General features: G+C 39.4%; 1 long non-coding RNA gene across 10 annotated transcripts in view; it reads right to left on the reverse strand.

Moving 5' to 3' along the window:
• The window catches only part of LOC144316033 (uncharacterized), a 106,973-nt gene that overhangs the window by 71,258 nt on the left and 12,723 nt on the right, over positions 1–22,992 (reverse strand). For 7 of the 10 annotated variants that reach the window (XR_013381800.1, XR_013381805.1, XR_013381802.1 and 4 more), the window contains exon 3: positions 3,163–3,412. The exons of the other annotated variants lie outside the window; for them this stretch is intronic. This is a non-coding gene — a long non-coding RNA (uncharacterized LOC144316033). The remainder of the gene's footprint in view (positions 1–3,162; positions 3,413–22,992) is intronic. 10 annotated transcript variants of the gene reach the window in all.

Here is a 22,992-nt window from a genome sequence, read left to right on the forward strand (position 1 = left end):
CCTGCAATGCAAGCACAATAATAGTTTTATTTTCAACACTGCTTATTTTGACATATTTCCCAGAACTAAAGTTTGGCATATTTATCATTTTCCCTCTATTTCTTGCAACTCTAAGTGAGGAGACATGTTTATATATGAAGATCGTGCCGCTAACTTGTTTACAGCAAAGTCTCTGCTTCAATTTCATTTTCTCCCAGTGATGATGAATTTGTGCCTCTCCATCCACTTCTATCACCCCTTCCTCTTGTGAGGAACTGTGTACATTTGTCAGAAAGCTAGCTTAATTTAAGACTGTGGTCTGTGGCCTTGAGTAAAAGCTAAGGTGCTGCCCTACTTCGAGCCACCTTTGGTGTGAGGACACCTGCCTGGTGTGATGTGATGAATGTTTAGAGGGTTTCCCAGAGAGGGGAAGGAAATTCACTCTTCTTTATCCAGCACCACATTTGGGTAGCTCACTCTTCTCACTGCTAAAAGCAACAAGCATTCTATAAAAATGCACAAAGTGACCTGAGAAGGTTAATTTAAGGTCATTCCCAGCCATTAACACCTCTGTTCTATTTACTTTATCAAATTGATTAGCTAGTAATGCGGCAAGTCCCTAGAAGAAGATTTTGATGGGGCAAGGCAGGAAACGTCTGGGTTCTCTCTTGAGCCTGGGATAATGTTAAGTGAGTAAAGCCTGACAGGGGACAAGAGTAGGGGCTTGTGCTTGTAAAACAACAAAAGGTGGCAGGAGCTGGGGGCTTTAAGAGAAAGCCCAGGGCCTTTGACGGAATTTTACAGTGACACAAGTTTGCCCAGCAGCAATCCTGCCTGACAACTGCAGCTGCCCTACCACATTACTGATAACCAAACATCAGGAAGTGGGGACAGGGACAGGGTAGAGCTAAGTGCAATATAATTTCAATTTGAAATTCCAGCCTAGTTCTGTTCATTAGATATGGTGTTTGTTAGCGCTGCCTGGGATATATCTTGGCAACGAAACAAACAATCACACACTCACTCCTTCTCTCTCTCTCACACACACAACCTGAAAAAGAAACCACTTAAATTGTGTATTTAATATTTCATGCCATCTACGGTGGAAATACTTATTTACTCTGGAGTTGGCTGGACTAAAACAATCGCTTCCCACGTTTGGATAGATTGTGGAGTATATTATCTTTCATCCTGTGAAATAATATTGGGCAGAGTCCTCCAGATTTTCTTTTTTTTTTTTTTAATTTTTATTTATTTATGATATTCACACACAGAGAGAGAGAGAGAGGCAGAAACACAGGCAGAGGGAGAAGCAGGCTCCATGCACCGGGAGCCTGACGTGGGACTCGATCCCGGGTCTCCAGGATCGCACCCTGGGCCAAAGGCAGGCGCCAAACCACTGCGCCACCCAGGGTTCCCTCCTCCAGATTTTCAGGGAAATGACAATGAGCTTGTAAGAATGCAAGCTGCCTTGCTCCGTGTTCATTTAGCAGCAAGTACAAGAGAGGCAGGGAAAAAATGCTTTTCTCTCTGTATCTAGGAAGAGTGTGTGTGTGTGTGTGTGTGTGTGTGTGTGTGTGTGTGTGCCGGGGGGTGGCATTAGATATGGTCACCTCTCTTCTATCTGGGAGAGAGGTCTCTGATTAATATAAATCTGTGTGCAAAGCCAGAGGGGGATTGTGGGTGGCAGAGAACATAGCCACAAGGAATAATTTAGCCATTTATTTAAGTTTAGATTTGCTCCTCCGGGCAAATCCTTCATGTTCTCCTTTTAATAAGACAGTGGGAAAAAAAAAAAAAAAAGACAGTGGACACCATGTACAGAGAGAACTGGAAAGAATCAAGGGGACAAATTCCCTAACCAGTCTTCTGCCTTTTATAGAGATGGTGAGAAGGCTTTCCATAGCAGCTCTTGATGCTATTAAGAATTGTTCTAAAGAGTTGTAACAAAATTGTAGAACTGTCTGCAATCAGTGTTCATTAGTGACACAATGTTAAAAAGTGATAAAACTGGGCACCCCCGGTGGCTCAGCAGTTTAGCGCCGCCTTCAGGTCAGGGTGTGATTCTGGAGTCCCAGGATCGAGTCCCACATTGGGCTCCCTGCATGGAGCCTGCTTCTCCCTCTGCCTGTGTCTCTGCCTCTCTCTCTCTCTCTCTGTGTGTGTCTCTCATGAATAAATAAATAAAATCTTTTTTAAAAAGTGATAAAACTGGGAAGTATGTGCCTAGAGGAATTCTAATTGTCTTACTGTGGTTTCTTTGCTGTCACCATCACCATCACCATCATCAACCACCATGTACTGAGCATCATGACACTTAAGACATTGATGGTCCTTTGGGCCGCAAAAAATAATAATGAAAGTATAATATCACACTTTAAAAGGAATATACCAATTGCCAACATAGGCAATTACCTAGAATGGATAGCTATGTATGTGCATATATATGTATGTACACCTATGTACATACATATATTTGACTATACACAGACACATATATAACATATATATTTTTTAATTTCTCAAGTCATGAAATTGTTTTCAGGGTTAAATGAGACAATTCACTTAAAGCCCTTTCTGTCTGTCGCAAAGTATCCAATAAATGCTGATTTTTCCCCCCACAAGCATGAAGGAAGGCACTGGGCAATTTTCATTTGGAGAGAGCTTTCCCTTCTAAATACCACCTCCTCAGGACATGGTACTTTTTGAGTGAAGGCAGGTAAATAATAGGTATTCTGGGCCACTGAGAGGACGCAACAATAAGAGTGTTTGGATGAAGTTCGGCAACATCTAGGGCATGGTTGGGCCAATCCTAGCCATGCACAGATCTTCACTGATGGAAAGTCCTCACCTGATGGAATCAACACCTGGATGGTATGGGGGAGAGGCTTATCCAATGGCAAAGAATGGACTTCAAGCACTCACATGACTTTTCTATTGTCAGAGTCAGCCCTTCATGATGTTCAACTAATGCTTGATACAGTCTTTATTTCTTTCCATGTAGTCCCTCCAGATTGGATTCTCTTACCTCTGCCACCTCCAATCTCCTCCATAAATTTGTGCCATCACCATCTCCTAATCCCATACAATGATTCTGGCTTAAACTCTATTTCATGATCCATTCAGAAAATTCCATTTTGAATCTCAAGAATCAATTCCGGAGATCAGAAAAATGAAACTTACTTTGAATTCACTTTTGCAGTCCAGCTTTAATAATGATAATTCTTCTACCTGCTGGGATGGTAGAAAAAGGAAGAGTGAGGGGCACCTGGGTGGCTCAGTGGTTGAGGATCTGCCTTCGGCCCAGGACGTGATCCCGGGGTCCCAGGATTGAGTCCCACATTGGGCTCTCTGCATGGAGCCTGCTTCTCCCTCTTCCTGTTTCTCTGCCTCTCTCTCTCTCTCTCTCTCTCAGGAATAAATAAATAAAATCCTTAAAAAAAAAAAAAGAAAAAGGAAGAGTGAAAAGGAGCAAATACATAATGATAAAGAATTCAGAATACTGTACAGTATTAAGATAGCTCCAAATTAGAAATTCTGTGGGTTTTTTTCCAAATTAAAAATTCTTTGGTTTCTTGACACAAACCAGGTTCACAATCCCTCTGAAGAGACAGAACATATATAAAAAGCCAACGGCATAGGGAACAGCAAACATGAAGTGCAGGACAAATGACTTAACCAGAAATTCAAGAGAAGCTTGAAGGAGGTAGGAAAGACAAAGCGAGCTGGGGTAATCTCCTTTATTGGTAAGGTTTGTCACATACTAGGGGATCACTCGGATTTATACTTAATTCTATTTCTGCCATCAAAGGAGTTTAATAGAAGTTATTGAGAAATAAACAGGACTGCAACACCCGAAATGAGCCTTGGAGGCTTATATATATGATGAGCTTTGGGTATCTAACTTGTGAGTAGTTCAATTCTGGATTCAGTTTTCCTTCCTTCATCCAAACCCACTTGACTGGGATCCTGATACCTTACCTGGATCTTTCCTGCCCCTTCTACATGGCGGTCTCTGTCTAAAGACTTCTCCTAAATAAACTGATCCTATAAATTCATGAATAGGCCCACCTGGTTGTAGTATTACTGGCTCTCTGGACCTTTCACTGACATGGCCAAACAGGACCTCACAGCATCACGACCTGAGCCAAAAGCAGATGCTCAACCATTGAACCCCCCAGTGCCCCCACAGGCCAGCTCCTTAACGCTATCTCCAGTGGTTGGGAGTTCAGGGCATCTTACAAACTGGCTTTCTCCTCCTCCTCAAAGGCTTAAATGTTAAGTCATTAGCTTGACCCAAACATACACCTTCATATAAAGTCAAGTGATTTTGGATAAAGATGTCAAGGTAATTAAATAGGGAAAGGATAATTTTTCAAAAAATAGTGCTGGAAAATTTGGATATTATATATGGAAAAAGAGAGAACTTCAACTCTTACTTTATACTATGCAGAAAAATTAAACTAAAAATGGATCACAGACCTATGTGTATAAACTAAAACTATAAAGCATCTAGAAGAAAAAATACAGATTTTGTGACTTTAGATTAGGTAAGGTTTTCTAGGAGAGAGCACAAAAAGTATGAGCCATAAAATAAACAAAATGACATAGTGAACTTCATAAAATTCTAAAACTCCTTGTCTTCAAAGGGCATTATTAAGAAAATGAAAAGGCAAGCTCAGGAAGGAGTGAAAATATTCTCAAAAATATCTGACAACTCTTACAAGTCAATAACAATAATTTAAATAATCCAACAAAAAATAGGCCAAATGTATCAATAAACACTTTCCAAAAGCAAATAAGCACATGGAGAGGTATTCAACATCATTAGTCAACATGGAAACGCGAATTAAAACTACAATGAGATACAAACAACCACTCTGGAAAATACTTAAGAAATTTCTTAAAAAGTCAAATACTTGTTTACCATATGACCCCGCAATTCTACTCCTAGCTATTTACACCAAAGATATGAAAACATATGTCCACACAAAGGTATGCATGGGAATGTTCAGAGTAGCTTTATTTGGAAAAACCAAAAAAGTAGAAAGAATCTAACTTTCCTTTAATTAAAAAAAGGAGTTATTTAGCAGAAACAAATTTAATAGAAATTTAGAAATAAATGTTGGACTAATTTTAGAAATTCAAATTTAAAAATTTAGGAACAATACCAAAAATTCACTTATTTAATAGAAAAATACTGTAGTATATCCATGCAATGGAACACTACTCAGCAGTAAAAAGCAGTGAGCTATTATTAGACACAACATGAAAGCATCTCAAAAGCATACAATGCTAGTAAAAGAAGTGAGAGAAGCCAGTCTCAAAGTCTACAGGTTTGATTGCATTTTTATGACATTCTTACAAAAGCCAAATCATCACAACAGAAGGCAGAACAGTATTTGCCTGGGGCAACAGGATGGTATTGGTTTTAAGGAAACTCTGAGGAGTGATGGAAGTGTTTTATGTCTTGATTGTGGTGGTGGTGGTTAGACAACTGTATCCACTTGTCCAAGCTCATTAGACTGGATACTTATAGTTATATGATTTATTGTCTGTAAATTATGTCAATGAATCTGACTATAAAATACTGGATATATATCTCCAATGTCTCTGTACTATATTTAAACTCTGTTTTTAAGAATCATCTCCCTTTATTCAAAAGCTATCTTAGTCAGAAATTTAGAAAAATACAGGAAGGAATGTAGGAGGGTGGGAAAGAGGGAGGAAGGAAAGAAAGGAAGGGAAAGAAAGAGGGAGGGAGAGAGGAAAGGGAGAAAAAACAGCCTAGCTTATCTGATTGAAGCACGGTTTGGAGCCTTGAAGCCCTGCTCCTTATTCCCCTTCCCCTACTAACTCCCAGCCCTGAGGTCCATGCAAACAACCTCTGAGACACAATTTAAAAATTACCATTTCTGAGGAACTCTCGGTTCAGGAGCGAACTTTGGAATATGGAATATGACAGTGATCAAGCCATTTGAATTCTGCATTTAGGATTTAATTTCTAGGTAAGTTTTTCTCCATCTAAAATCCTAGAAAGCCTGAAAATACCTTTACCATTCTATCTACTACAACTGAGTATTCTAAGTGCCTGTGAATAAAATGCCCCCCTAATGTATCAACATTAATGCACATTATTAAAGCTTTGTTCATCCCATATGTCTACTAATTTTGCTAGATAACACTAGGTGATGCCATTCATGGTTTGAGATTTGGTTCTACTCCTCAACTGTCTGTTGCTTAAATTGATAATAACCGAAGTCCTTTTGAAGAGTGCAACTGTAGGGTATGTAGATAACTCTACAAGGTCATGGGAAGAACTTATTACCAACAAACATTATTGAACCCAAGATATGAAAAGCGTAAAATGGAAACAATGGTACAGTGAAACCTCAGGAGTAAAACACTGACCAATTAATACTGTGTATGAAAGCTGAAGGCAATTCCTACCATGCAAGAAAATTAATCCTGCTGTGTTCTGCTCTTTAAGATACTGAGAAGTAAAATACCAAAAAGAATTATGGCAAATAAACTTCAGTCTTTGCTAAAACTCCAGAAGCACAAGGGATATTGTTTTTAAACAAGTGCAGTATTATCAACTCTGTTTGTCTGAAGCTCTGTGGTATATCTTGAAATGGCAATAAAACTGGTGTTTACTGCTCATTTTATTTTCCTCAATTAAGTGCACTATAGCAATAAGGGACTGAAATGAGAATGAAAGACAATGGATTCATCTCCTTCTGGGCCACCCATTCTCTCCATAAGAATGATCTTGGGTAGGTCATTTGAACTCCCTGTGCTTTAGCTCGTATTTGTAAAATGAGGTCATTAGACTAGATAGGGTCCCCCATTGTACTTCATACTAGAAATACAATACCCTCCGGAACTCTGTTAATGTCGGCACCAATCATGCCCACCTTCTCCTTGACCCCTGCCTGTTGCGTTGTAGAGATGGGCAAGATTGCAGATCCGAGATGGGGAGAACTGGAGGAGGAAGTAAAGCCTAAGGCAGGTTTAAAGCCAGCAATAGAAATTGGAACAGCAGCTGGCTTCATTTCATTCCTTTTCCCTTCCTGCCCTAGGTTATGTTCAGATCTATAAGAAACTCAGAAAAAGTGTCTAGGCAGAAGTCATTACCTCCCCACCACCAGATGTACTCTTATATGAAATGTATGAAATGGAGAGAGGAAACCCAGGAAACTTGTCCCCACATTGCTCATAATTTATTGTCATACTCTGGAGAAAAGAAATCAAGGGGAAGGAACTGAGAAAGAGCCTAGGGAATGCTGATGCCTTGGACCTCATCTCCTCGGGGAGAGATTAGAGCCTCCCCGAACTAGAAAGTATGAGATTGGATTGTGAGGTTAGACAGAGTCATATTGACGCTTTGATACCCATGGGATAGGACCATTCTCTACATCTTGGTTTTGCTACTTATATATCAAGGGATAATACTAAAAATTCTCCCCAGCAAATATTAATTGAACATTTCTTCTGTCGTAGGCACATGGACAACAACTTTCAGGAGCTCACAGTCCAGTGAGGATGATGGACATGTACAAGACCAGCTCAGCACTAAGATAGCCAGTCATTAGAACTAAGGTAGAGGGAGGGCGAAGTGCTGGGGAGCCAGACAAGGGTGATATTACTTAGCCTGCCCTTTCCCTTTCTGCTATCTGGGACAGGGTAGCCTTTTCCCATTATCTGCTGGATTTTCTGGAATGAAATATCTCTTTGCCAGAACTTAGGTCATTTGTCTTTGCCTTTCAATACTCAGTCATTGCCAAACAACCTGTTAATGATCAATGAAGACTGAATTGACTGTCATTTCTGATGACAGATGACACTGGGTGAACCTCATCAATTGTGGGACTGTGGCAGACAGAGATAGACTGCCGACCCCTCTCCACCAAAGCATGCCTCCCCTCTAGTAGCTCACTCTTGTGCAAGTCATGATCTCTTCCTGGTTCCCAGTCAAACTCAGGATTTTCCTACCATTTCATAAACAGACGCTGAGACATATGAAAGTGCATTGAAACCCTTTCAGAAAAATAATTAGCTATCCTTGTGGTGCACAGGGCTTTTGGATACAGGGAGAAGGGGTGGAAGAGAATATGGATAGAAAAGTGATTTGCAGACATCCTGGGTGGTTCTATGTAGCCCAACTTTTATAGCCATGAAGTCATTTCTAAAGTGTAATCCAAACTACCCTCCTCCCGCTTTTTTAAAAAATTTTATTTGGGAGGGAGAGAGAGAGAGAGAGATCACAAGCAGTGGGGGAAGGGCAGAGGGATAAGCAGACTCTGCTGAGCAGGGAGCCCAACATGGGACTTATCCCAGGACTCTGGGATCGTGACCTGAGTTGAAGGCAGAAGGTTAATGTACTAAGCCACCCAGGCATCCCAAATCACCCTCCCTTAATAAAATAAATGTTACCACTGTCCTGCCTTTAGCAGAAAACGGGCAAACTTTGAGAGGTCCTTCTCAATCATTATTGCTTCTAACAAGTACATATATTTGGAGTTTTTGAGTCCCAGGTGCCTTTAATGGACCACTTTCTTTGAACTTCTGTTTCCTTTTGTATATCAGTTTTCATTTATAAAATGAGGATGATATTGCAACTATTTTATAGGGTTATTATGAGACTTCAAAGAGTGTTTCACTTAAAACACTTATAACATTAACCTGGTATATAGAAAGCACTTAGAAAATGTTAACTATTGTTCTAGAATGCATGCTATTCCTGTGCACTCAAAGGCCATGGGAATACCTTGTCTCTCCTCTTTTAGACGATACAGATCTTTACCCTAAAAAAAAAGGTCTGTCAAACTATGGGCTTTGAGGACATTTAAAGCATAATGATCTCTACTGGAGTACTTTTTCTGCTACTAACAAGCTGCATGATTTGGGGCTTAATCTTCCTAAGCCTGAATTTCTTTTTCTACAAAGTGAGGATAATAATATCTACCCCATATGTTTGTTGGAGGATTAAGTGAGCTAATGTATGCAACTTTCTTAGCAAGATACCTAAATAAATTGGCTGATGATAGTTCCTGCCTTGCTAAGGAAAATGATTCTTCTCACCGTCCCTATAGATGCATTCACCTTCAGCAAGAAATTACACACACCTTATAGCAATGTCCTCGTGGGCTCTAGCTCCTGGGATTGTAAGCAGGCACCTGACCCAAGGTACTCACAAATTAACTCAGTGTAAAAAGAAACATGTCTAAGAGGGATTAGTTGAACCAGTCAAATACTTGCTTTTGGAAATCTTAATCGGGAAAATACCCAGGGAATTAACTGTCAGCAGTGAAATAACAGAATGGGAGACATAATGAGATACAGTCCAGACCATGAGGGAACATGACAGAGTTAAATTAAGCATAAGCAAAGCTGTAATCACAAGAAAAGATATACAAAATAGAAGCCAAGGAGGCCAGCAAGAGAAGACTAGAAGGAACACTGGAACGTATTTGAGTTCCTCTATGGTGAAATACTTGGTAAAAGATCCAGGGCATTTTGCCACTGACCCCCAAATAGAGCATCCTCTTTCTGGACCGAGTCAAACTTTGTTTTGGTCTTCAGCTTCCCAAGTGGCCCTCCTGTCCCTTGTCTACAATGTTCCGTCCCTTCTCTCCCCCTCTTTTCCTTTCTCGAGCTAATCTATGGGAGTCTCTGTTCCTGACATCTGAGCCTAACTGACATCCAGGCACACAGGAGACCTTTAATACACAATGCATATTATTATTAGGTTGGAAATGCATCAGGCATTTTGTGACTTAAACTGGTAAAACCCACAAATAGAGGATACAGTCAAGACGACTGAAGGAGAATTCTAAGAAAATATATTCAAATCTATAGCCTAAGTGTTACAAACACTCGAAACTCCAAAGTTAGTAGGGTTAAATCTCAGGGAAACAGTACTAGAATAAGACTGCAATTTCTTTATTTTTTAAAGATTGTATTTATTTATTTGAGAGAGAGAGAGGGCAAGAGCGAGAGTGAGAGAGAGAGAGAGAGAGAGAAAGAGCATGAGTAGGGTGAGGGGCAGAGGGAGAGGGAGACACTGAGCAGGGAGCCTGATGTAAGGCTCCATACCATGACTCTGGGATCCTAATCTGAGCCCAAGTCAGAGGCTTAACTAGTTGAACCACCCACATGCCCCAAGACTGTAATTTCTTAATAAGAAACACCAATTATAAATCACACTGCTTGGAGAAAGAGTGTATGAACAGAAGGTGTGGCTGGTCAGCATAGAAGAATAAAGTACAAAAGCCTGATGTAGCAGCGTTTATTAGTACCATCTAGGAAGAGACACGATAAATTATAGATACGCACATTTTCCAGTCACTGGGGAAATGTTCCAGAGCAGAGGTGATTCTCTGGATCTTGCCAGACCCAAGCAGAATATTCCTACCCATTTCTTTGGCTTTAATTTCATCCTCACAAAGCAATCTTTTGATTGCTATTTTGGCTTTCCGTGTATTCTGACATTATAAGAAGGTATCAGGAGGAAGGCATGAGCATTCAAATGGCAGAAAAAGAAACCACCCTTTTGTAAAGCAAATATGTGGCTGATCTAGTTTGTACTTGTCAGACTTTGTGAAATGATAGGTGGAAGCCAGTCTCTCTGCCTAGGACCATGTATATGGAACTGAAGATGCTAGGAGACAAGCTTCTTGGAATAAACTCAACAAGAAAATGCCCTTCTGAGCAATATGTTGGTAGAAGACTTATAACCTTGTGTGATATAATAAAACCATGTATTTATGTTTTGTTCAGACAATGAAGTCTAAAAGAACAGACTGAATTGAATAGCCTAGCCAAGAAGTCTCTGAATCAAGGAAGGAGAAGCTGTAGGTTTGGTGATGTGAAGTAATACAAAATACATATTTGATTTTTGTCCCTGGTTCCTGGCACAGAACTCCTAAAACTATTGGATCTCCTGAGTGGTGAGTGCCTTTGTAGCTAATGGGATGACCCCTGGCAGGGTCCTCAGGATAGCCTCGGGATAGGGGCTGGTCATCAGAAAGACCAAGCCACAATTGGAGGGTTAGAACTTTCTGCCCTACCCCCTTGACTTCGAGGAGAGAAGGATAGGAGATTGAGTTCAGTTATCAATGGCCAATGATTTAATAATCATGCCTACATAATGAAATCTCCATAAAAACCCTAAACAATGAGGTTAAGGGTGCTTCTGGGTTGGTGAGCACATGGAGGTGCTAGGAAATTGGTGTGCCCTAAGAGGGTATGGAAGCTATGTGGCTCCTCATCATATACCCTGCCCTATTTATCTCTTCCATTGAGCTATTCCTGAGTTGTATCCTTCATAATAACTGGTAATCACAAGTAAAGTGTTCCTGAATTCTGTGAGCTATTCTAGAAAATTATCAAATCTGAGGGGGTGTTACAGGATCCCCCCCATTTGTGGGTGGTTGGGCAAAAGTGTAGGTGGTCAGGGCAGCCCATTTGCAGCTGGCATCTGTAGTAGGAGCATCTTGTGGGACTGGGATCTGACCCCTGGGACCTAATACTAGCTCCAGGTCTGAATTGAATTGAATTGTTGGATTTCCAGTTGGTGTCAAAGAATTAGAGAATTGGTTATTGGTAAGAAAAAAAACCCTCAGATCTTGTTATCTTTCTCTGTCTCCTTTTTTTTTGTTTGTTTGAACTTTCAACACTTGATTATTGAATGAATAGACACTATTTGATTCCTAGTCTAACAAAGTTTGTTAGGTATGTGTGTGTATTGGGAGGAAAGTTTTCTATTCATAATCTTAGCCCTATGGATGCTTGCTGCTCTAGAAGAATACAAGACAGTTTTATGACCTTGGGAAGTAGTAGCTATTGAATATGAATTTCATACTGTACTTGATTGCTAGATGCTTCCATTTCTAGTAGCTAATGGAGCAACTGTGCTTAGAGATAAAGAAAGAATTAACTTATTCGAGATAAAAATTTTAATGATACCACCATATACTTATATATCATCATTTATAAAGAGCTTTCATGGACTCTCATTTTATTTTCACAGTTCTGTGAATCATGCCTATTTTAGAGTGAAGAAGTGAAAGTTTAGGTCACAAAACTGTTAAAAGCAAGACGAAGGCATATTATAAGTTTTAAGACTTTATGAGGACACAAATAGGTTCAAGTCAGACAGCACCAAACCAGAAGTGGTTAGGAGTGCTCAGCTGACAAGAAGCTATGGGAAAGACTTTTTTTTAAAAAAACAAAACAAAACAAAAAAAAGCAAGATTATTCCATTGTCTATAGCTTAAGAGGTTGCCTTATTTGGGAAAGTCTGGTTGGCTGTTTATGATTGGCTGTTCATCATAGGCTTTTTAACCTTGAGGCATTACAGAAGGTTTTGGTTTGTTTACATAGCCTACTAAGGCATTAAACCCACTGCAATTAACAACCTCCTTGCTTAATTAATTTAACCAAGCTAATAAACTGTAGGTCCAGCATTCAAACTCATTTGTTTTCATGCTACTTCCAACATTTTCTTCCAGTAGGTGACAGAAACCCCAGATAACCATAAATCAGAGTAGCAAGTAACCCACTTAAAGCAAGAAAGGGGCATTATCTGTGAAGGATATGATTCTAGGACAGAGTTGTGAACAGAAGAGGGTCAGGGGCCCATCCATGTGCACGGGAAAACATGTTCCTGGGAATACTGCAATATATCTACCCCAAGACTCCTTAATCATAAAATAGTCTTAAAGTCATTGGGAATGCAAAATGTGCAGTGTGCAGATCGTCACCTGGAGAAAACCAGCCTCTCCCAGTAAGCTTGGTTGGAAGATTGGATACAGAAGAAGTATAGAAAAATATGTCTCCTCTTGATAGAAGACAGAATGTTTGCAAAGGGTTTTAAGATACATATCTGATGAACCTTAGAATGTATATATGAAAAGTTCCTTGGCTCCTTCCAAAACCTGTTAATGTATTCCTATATCTTCAACCCTGGATTTAGCCTTACCCAGAATTCTCCTTTTCATATTTAATTTCCCTTCTATGATCTAAAATAATACCATTAATTATTTTTTTATTACTATTTTTTATGTTCTGATAAATAAATAGGTAATTATTGAGGGATCACTATATTCCAGGCACTGTGCTGTTTTTCATATATTGTCCTAGCTTCTTCCCCAAACTATATGAAGTAGGTGCTATTATTATCCATCAGACCAGAGAGGGAACTGAGGCTTGGTGGGAAATAACAGATTTGCCTCCAGACTGCTGGTTTCCACCAACCTCGAGCTCAAGTGCCCCTGACACCAGCTCCAAATGCACCCATAAGCACACGGTCCCTCTCCACTCCCAATCATCTCTCCCTCCTGTACGTCCTTCCTTCACTGACTTACTTCCTTTAGAAAAACTGTTGCTTCTCTGTGGTCAAAAACCACCCTGCAGCTGCAGTTCTTTGTCCTAAGGAGCTCGCTACAGTAGGTCCAGCTCAGGTCTCTCACCCTTGACTTTTTCCTACACATCTTACAAGAATCTCTAGCGAATGTTCCCTGGCAAGGTGAAAGAAACAGGTCCAAAATGGTACTATTACCTATTCCTCCTTTCTCATCATCATGGATGACATTCCCATTTGTTGGGCTTCAAACCTGGGAATGGCCCAGGACCTCTGGGTCACCCAGCACTAGCACCTAGCACTAAGAAGCCTGGTGCCTTCCTCCTCTACATGCGCATCATTAGATTGACCAGAAACATGGCAGGGGCAGAGAGACATGGCCTTGTCCAACACCCTTTCTATTCTGTTGTGCCCAAGATTGAGAATCCGAAAAACCACCAAGGAGCCGACACCGATGCAAGTACAGGAGGGTTTATTAACAAGCTCTAGCCTGGGTCCAAGTATACCCGACACAGCGGAGCAGGGACTTGGACCCAGAGACCAAGAAGCATAGTAGTGTTATAGGGGTCCATGTCCAATGAGATTGTAACATACGTAGAAAGTTGCACAGTCATGTCAGTCCACACACAGGTGGCCAATTGAATTATGATTCACCCTATAGTGACCATTTGAACTGGCCTATTATTCTGGTTAGAATTGGCGTGCAGGTTTGGCGGGCAAAAGAGAGGTTTTCATTCCTTGGCTGGTTAAAGGTCAGAGGTCCCGCATTCCTAAGTGTGCTGGTTTCTGATAAGGGTGTGCTTAGTAGCTAAACTAGGGTGAGGGAGTGCCTCAAACAATAGGCAGGTCGTGTGGGGGGTTTTACATGAGATGGCGGGTGTAGCACAAAATGGAGTTAGTCCTGCTCTGCTTGTCCAGGGGTAGGAGATTTTTGTTAGATTTCCTGGGTCCCACATATTCCCCCCCGGGAGGCCACCAGCTCCCACGCTATGAAAGTGTCCACCAGTTAAGCTTCTCTTTCTTTGACTCTCTTGCCACAAGTCTCTGCAGATTACCCCTTCCTACAGCCATTTCTGGGGTGGCGCTTTCCCTCTTCCATCCATTGCCATCTGGATGCACTTTCCATGCTTACTGCTGGGTAGTGTCGTGCATGTGTATTACGAATGTGTGGTAGTAGCCCTCCTGGTCATGTCTGCATCTTGAGGACTGCCCTGTGTTTACCAGTTGGGCTGCCAGCTTTGCCCAGGACGAGAGGAACAATAAATAGCTGGGGTACAAAGCAGTGTCCTGGCCTGGGCTCAGCCACTGAGAACTCACCACATTGGGGTCCTGCCCCAGCCGCTATCTGCACAGAGCAGAGATTTCCTGCTCACAACCTGCCCTGGCACTGCCACAGCGGGGCAAGGCTTTGATGTGTCGGGCTGCCTTCTGTTGCATCTGGCTGCTCTGGCCACATTAGGCATTCTCATCACACTCGCAACATTCCAATTCTGTGCTGGGCTGTAGGTTGCCTTCTGAATGGAGTACAAGGCCGAGGCGTGGGCGCTGATGTGGGACCAGCTCCTGAAAGCAGGAGTTCACTGAAAAATGCTCAGAGACACACACACACACTGCTAGAAGGTGGGTGTCATTATAGATTCCCGTTTCCTCAGCTGCTTCATTGAGCGAGACCTTGAGAGAAAACATGAAAAGCACTTTATCTTTTAGGAGGTTCAGGGGAAATGTACCAGCACTGAATATTTACCCAAAGGGGGAAAAGGAAAGAAATCTTGCAAAATTGTGCTCTCTCAAATGCAAATGAAACTAAATACCTTGAGGAAATTAAAATACTATATGCTCTGTATGGAAAAACTAACAGGATCTTACTCTATTAACAACCCAGACCCACAGTCCTCCACTGCCTCTCATCCTCTTAAGCATTATAACCCCTCAGGTAAGCTTTTTAACTTGCCTCACACTTCCTTTGCATGCAGCTGACTGAGCCTTCACATGAAAGCACTTTGGACAAATGCTTCCTTGACACCTTTTATCTTCAAACCATTGTGCACTCTCGGGTTCATAAAGATACAGTCTGCCTTCCCCCACAGATGACTCAGGACACTTCTTATGCATCTAGCCTTGATGTCACCTGAACATCAGTGTCTGAACACAGGAAACTGCTTTGGCCTCTCTCTGAATGAGGAAGATGTGGGCATGTATGGATGAAGGTGCAGAGACAAGCAAATAAACATAAATAGCACAAGAAATAACTCTAAAGTCAGTAGATAATATCTTCAGTTTTCAATAGAGAACAGAGCAATCCCTCAAAAGCAAAAGATGAAGTAATGCTCTTCATGTGAGTTTGTTAAAAAATCATCAAAAGTCATTTCTTTACAATTAATAGCCTTGTGCATACATTATTTCTTTATTTTCTTCTTTTGCCAGTGTGACTGGGGAAGAATTCTAGAAATTGCATTACTGAATTGGTAGGTAAATGGATATAATTTTTGCTGGATATCGCCTAATTCCCACTGTATGCTGTAATAGTTTAAACCTAACAGCTCAATATAAAGATGTTTTCGTTTTGTTGTTTGAGCTTCAGGTTCAAAACAGATCAATGGAAACTGGGCATACAGAGCTGTGCAGTCACTTGGGAACCGAGGCCGTTGGGGGCTTCACGCAGCACACCAGCTTCACCAGGGGGAAGACCGCTCGTGAACAAAGTGCTTTGTCCACTCAGAGACATAGACCACTTTTGCACATGGCCCATTCACCAGAACTTGTCACGTAAACTGCTGATCCACAAGGGGTCAGAACTGGGAGGACAAGAAATCCTGGATATCTGGGGAGCAGTTGCTATACACAGCCATTTCATCTTTGAGGTCACTTGCCAAGATTTTGCAATATAGATGCTCATCAAAGAGCTAGTTGTTATAGAAAGAAGGTGGGAAAGAAGAATAGAAGAAAGAAAAGAAATAAATTTAGAGGTCTAACAATAGGGAAGGGTTAAATATATGATAGATTGGACACACAAAGTCAAAGCTGATTGAGATGATTCAGGGCATAAATTCTTAGAGTTTGAGAGCTCAGGTATCCATTCTGTTTCTCTTACTGTCTGGATGTGTGGACTTGGATATATTACTTAAGCTTGACTTTGATTCCTTCAGCTATATAATGAGGATAATAATACCAACTTCTTAAGGTTATTATGATGATTATATTTGAAAAAGAATTAAAAATTCTTAGCACATGGCTGGTTCTAGCAAACATTATCCTATTATTTTTCAGGCACTAAATTATGCATAAAGATATTTACTGACATGGAAGGGTGCTCACATTATGATTTTGAATGAAAAAGAAGCCTCAGAACTCTTTGCTTGCTATAATAAAAATTATTTAAAAATCACAGATAGGGATGCTCGAGTGGCTCAGTGGTGGAGCATCTGCCTTTGGCTCAGGTCATGATCCCAGGGTCCTGAGATCAAGTCCCATATCGGCCTCCCCACAGGGGGCCTGCTTCTCCCTCTGCCTATGTCTCTGCCTTTCTCTGTGTTTCTCATAAATAAATAAAATATTTTTTTAAAAAAATTAAAAGAATAAGAAAAATCGCAAATAGATGCATAGAAAAATCTGGAAGGTATGCCAGAATGTAAACATTGATAACCTTAATTTATACTTTTTTTAAAAGATTTTATTTATTTATTCATGAGAGACAGAGAGAGAGAGAGAGAGAGAGGCAGAGACACAGGCGGAGGGAGAAGCAGGCCCCATGCAGGAAGCCTGAGGTGGGACTCCATCTCCCGTCCCCAGGATCAGGCCTTGGGCCGAAGGTGCACTAAACCACTGAACCACCTGGGCTGCCCAATTTATACTTTTCTGAATTTGTGGAAGAAAATAAAATTCAATCAAGAAAAGATAGAATTACACTTAGATTATATATACAACATAAGCCAAGTTGCCTGTAGATTATGAGTCTTTCTTCCTACAATATCTTGTTCCTATGGCTCATTGGGGAGACTAAATCTATGTCTCTAAATACACTTATAAAAATGTAAAATTTTATGTTCTAGGAAACTAGCCCTCCATGCAAGCAAATGTACATACTGCCCATGCTTAGAGGACTCTGGCAAATCTTATGGTTATTCTGAAAAAAAAAAAAAAAAAAAAGTGTACTTGTAAGACACAACTGCATGCACTCTTCTTTTTTAATTGTAATATCACTCTGAAACTCTGCTGGTCCTTTTTTCTGGCAACATCTTCCTATGAATAGTTGCTGTGGACATCTCCCCTCACTATGTTGTACCCTTCAAGGAATTCTCTGCCTCTAAGAAATCTAAGAGAAAAATAATTTGTAGTTTATGTGGCATTTGTATCTCAGTTGTCCTATGACTGCCACCACTAATTAAGAGGTTATAACCCCATATTCATACCATTAAGTATTCTTGTTTTCTAAGCATAACTCCATTTTGAATGTGCTGATTAGTTATTGACATGTAATTATTGTCATAGGTACTGAACTTGGATCAGAAAGTTTACATCTTAGGGCATCTGAGTGGCTCAGTGGTAAAGCATCTGCCTTCGCCTCAGGGTGTGATCCTGGGGTCCTGAGATCAAGTCCTACATTGGGCTCCCCACAAGGAGTCTGCTTCTCCCTCTGCCTATGTCTCTGCCTCTCTCTGTGTGTCTCTCTGAATAAATAAATAAAATCTTAAAAAAAAAAACTAAAAAAGTGACATTGATTTGGAAAAGAATAAAATAGAAACTTTAAAATTAGAAAATACAATAACAGAAGTTTTAAAATTTGATGGATGTCGTTTAATAGCCGATTGTACATGGCTGAACAGAGGATTAATAGGCTGGAATTTGAGTCAAAAGAAAATATCCAGAGTATAAGAAGACAAAAAAGAATTCACACACACACAGACACACACACACAGGCATGCACACTAACCACATCATAGTAAAGCTGAAGTAAAAGCTAAGTTAAAGAGAAAATCTTAAAAGAAGCTAGAGAAAAAATTCAGACTGCATTAAAAAGAGCAACCATTGTCACCTGACTTCCCAACTAAAAAGTGGAGGCCAGAAGATAATGAAATGACATCTTCAAAATGGTAGGAGAAAATAACCTAGGGCATATTACTATAGATTACTATATTGCTATTGAAAAAGAGTAACAGGATATTATGAACAACTTTATGCCAACGCATTTGAAACTTCAATTAAAAGTAATAAATATGGGGACGCCTGGGTGACTCAGTGGTTGAGCATCTACCTTTGGCTCAGGGCATGATCCCGGATTCCCTGGATCGAGTCCCACATCAGGCTCCTTGCACGGAGCCTGCTTCTCCCTCTGCCTGTGTCTCTGCCTCTCTTTCTGTGTCTCTAATGAATAAATAAAATCTTTTTAAAAAAAGAAGTAATAAATATGCATAGAAAAGCACCAACTTAACTGAACTTACATAAAAGGAACTGGAAAGCCTGTGTATTCCTATAATGATTAAAGACACTGAATCCATAATTGAAGCTTGGTCCAAATAATCTCACTAGGGAATTTTGCCAAATATTTCAGGACTAACTAATGTCAATATTACATAAAGTCTCCCAGAAAACAAACAAACAAAAAAACAGAACATTCTCAAACATTTATTTTGAAGCCAGAAAAATTTTGATGCCAAAACCCAGCAGGGATATTACAAGAATTTCAGAAAATTTTCAGAAAGTTGTTGTACATAAATGAAATGTAAAAGTCAGCAAACAGAATTTAGTAACATATAAGAAGGATAATCATGACTAAGTTGTGTTAACTCCATTAATGAATTTGGTATTAGAAAATAAATCAGTGTAATTCTCTATATTGACAGAATAAAAAGAAAATTATATACTATCTTATCAGATGTAGATAAAGTGAAAAATTTCATTTTGTTTTTAACAAAAGTCTCTATTCTTTTTTTTTTTAAAGTCTCTATTCTTAAAAACAATTAGCATCACTGTTTTACAATGAATTGAATTCATATCAGTATATCAAAAAAAAAAAAGAAGAAAGGAGAAAAGAAAGAAAAAAATAAATACGAATAAAAACAAGTAAGAAAGAAAAAACAATCATTTAGTAAAGGAATCTGTCCTGTAAAGAGAGAGTTGGCCTTTGCCCAGACTCAAGAGGTAACATCTAAACACTTGGAATTTCCTGAGTGGTAGGAAGGAGTGTCTTTGTTATTCCTGGTGAGCCCCTCAGATCCTACAGGACAATTTGTGCTAATGAGGTGATTCTTGATGGGCCATGTCATATCAGCCCTATCCTTGGAAATTCCATCAATCAATCATGCCTATGCAATGAAGCCCCAGCAAAAGTTCTGAACAGGGGTATCTCTGGGTGGCGCAGTGGTTTGGCGCCTGCCTTTGGCCCAGGGCGCGATCCTGGAGACCCGGGATCAAATCCCACGTCGGGCTCCCGGTGCATGGAGCCTGCTTCTCCCTCTGCCTATGTCTCTGCCTCTCTCTCTCTCTCTCTCTCTGTGTGACTATCATAAATAAATAAAAATTAAAAAAAAAAAAAAGTTCTGAACAGAAAAGCTCAAGTGAGCTTTCCTGGTTGGTAATATTCTGCATATTGCCACTTATAAGCCCAGGAGGAGATAATGTCATCCATGGCTCCACAGGGAAAGGACAAGAAGCTCCACACCTTCTCAAACTCTGACCTATGTGTCTTTTTAAATGGTTTGAACTTGTATCCTTTCTCCATAATAAATGCAATTGTCACTATAATAGAGTTCTGAGTTTCAAATCTGCAGTTGCTTTTGGGAAACACCTGCACTTGGTGTCAGAAGTCTTGGGCAGACCTAGTGATCTGGAGGACTGTGACTTTAGCCTTGAGTTTGACTAACTTCACATCTTATGCACACAAGCATATCAAAAGATGTGTGCATAGGAGAAAAACCCATAAACTGATAAAATATTAGATTAGTGAATTTAGCAAGATCTATGGATTCATGATAATTATAAAAATTCAATTGTATTAGTATCATCAATAACCACAAAATTTAAAAATATCATTTTCAATAACATCGGATATATCATATACTTAGGAATAAATTTCATAAAAGCTAAGCAAAATTTCTCTGTAGGAGACTGTAAATATTTTTAAGAGAAATTTTAACGATCTGAATCAATTGAAAGATATACCATCTCCCTGTATTGAAAACACATTTTAGACATGTTAATTATCTACAAATTAACCTATAAATCCCATGTAATCCTGGCTAATTTCCCAAGTTTCTGTGTATATTTTGATCAGCTAATTTGTAAGTACACAGAGAAAAATACACAGGAAAAAAATAAGCTAAAACTCACTTGAAAAGAATAGTGTGAGAGAAACTGTTCCACTAGATAGCAGTATTCATTTAAAGTAGGCAAATCTTGTTGTATGGATAAACAAATAAAATATTATAAAAAGGCAGAAGACTATAAAAAGGTATTGAGTCACTTACCTCTTGATACGTGATTTATGACAAAGGTGGCATGCGGAGCAGTTGGGAGAGAAGAGCTCTCTTTAACGAATGATGCTGGAGAAATCAAATGTTCATCTAGACCTCTATTTCATTCCAAAAATCAATCCAGAACCAAGGTTGAAAAGTAACAATTTTGAAAAGTAATATATATCTAATATAATTCAAAATCTCATGATAAGAAGATACTTTTTTTTGAGAGAGAGAGAGCACACAAGAGGGGGGGAGGAGCAGAGAGAAAAAAAGAATATTAAGCAGGCTCCATGCCCAGCAAAGAGCCCAAAACAGGGCTCGATCTCACCATCCTGAGATCATGACTTGAGCTAAGATCATTACCTGAACTGAAATCATGAGACAGAACTTAACTGACTGAGTCACCCAGGTCTCCCAAGAAGATACTTTTTAAATAATCAAACAAGAATACTAAAGACAATGAAAAAATAATTGAATACATTAAAAGAATATGTCTATTAATTGAAAGTAACCATTAAAAGAAAGAAGGGTTTTGTTTGTTCGTTTGTTTCTTAAATTCCACATAAGAGTGACATCATATGGCATTTGTCTTTCTCTCTCTCTCTTTTTAAAAAGATTTATTTATTCATGAGACAGAGAGAGAGAGAGAGAGATACAGAGACACAGGCAGAGGGAGAAGTAGGCTCCCCGCAAGAAGACCGATGTGGGACTTGATCCTGGATCCCAGGATCATACTTGAGCTGAAGGCAGACATTCAACCACTGAGCCACCCAGTGATCCCTGTCTTTTTCTTTCTTATTTCACTTAGCAGTATACTCTTTGGTCCACGTAGGCTGTTGCAAATGGCAAGATCTCATTCCTTTTCATGGTTGAGTAATATTCCATTGTGTGTGTGTGTGTGTGTGTGTGTGTGTGTGTGTGTGTTCTTACCCATTCATCTATGGATGGACACTTAGGTTGCAGAACTTAGGAAACAAAACCTTAACAAACAAAGAAAAAAAGAGAAAAAACAGACTCTTAAATATGGAAAGCAAACTGGTGGTTGATGGGGGGCAGTGGTGGGGGATGAGTGAAATAGGTAAAGGGGATTAAAAGTACACTTACTGTGATGAGCAATGTATAGAATTGTCAAATTCTATAGAGTAATGTATAGAATTGTCAAATCATTATTTTGTACACTTGAAAATAATATAATACTGTATGCTAATTGATACTTCCATAAAAATAATCTTTTTTCAAAAATAACTGGTATTTATTTTTTTTAAGACAAAAGGGAATCCTCTGAGTAAGGGAAAATATTTTTACATAACCAACTAAGGGACTCAAATATTGAAAATATAAACAACTACAAATAATAAGAAAAATCAGATATCCCAAGAGAAAATTGGGCAAGAAATTTGAAAAGAACTTCCCAAAAGAGGATATTCAAGTGGCCAACAACCAACCATATGATAAGAGATCAACCTATTATTAACATCAGGAAAATGTGAATTAAAACCACCATGAGATACCAGAAGTGATAAAAAGAAAATGACTGGAAATGTCACATTGCTTGCAGAGATGTGGAGTAAATCATACTGTTACACACTGCTGGAAAGAGGGTAAGTGGGTACAGTCACTTTGGAAAGTTATCTTGACATTATCTTCTAGAGTTTAAAATACACTTGACCCAGCAATTCACTCCTAGGTATACACCCAAAAGAAATAGATGCACATATGCTCCAAACAGTGATGTGCAGGAATGAGCTTGCCCCAAGTCAGGAGAGTTGTTATCAAATATTTACCAACTTACCACTGACTCCAGAAAAGATGCACAAAAATGTTCTTAGAAGCATTATTTATAATATGCCAAAACAGAAACCATTCAAGTGTCATTCAAGGGTAGCATGGGTAAATTCTTCATAAATATTAAAACAATGGGGTATTATATTCAATAAAATGAACTAGAGCTACACACAATCACACACAGAACTCTCCCAAGCATAGTACTGAACAATAACAACAACGATAAAACAGTGAAACACAAAAGTATTTCTATAGTATTATTTCATTTATATAAAGTTTAAAATTAGTGAACTCTGAACTTGCATTGCTACAAACTAAGAAGCTAAAAGTTTGAAGAAAAGCAAGAACTATGAATATCTGGGGAATAGTTATATTCAGAGGGGTAAAGGGATTGTGATTGGTAATGAG

This window comes from Canis aureus, chromosome 6, assembly GCF_053574225.1.
Source record: "Canis aureus isolate CA01 chromosome 6, VMU_Caureus_v.1.0, whole genome shotgun sequence".
NCBI lineage: Eukaryota > Metazoa > Chordata > Mammalia > Carnivora > Canidae > Canis > Canis aureus.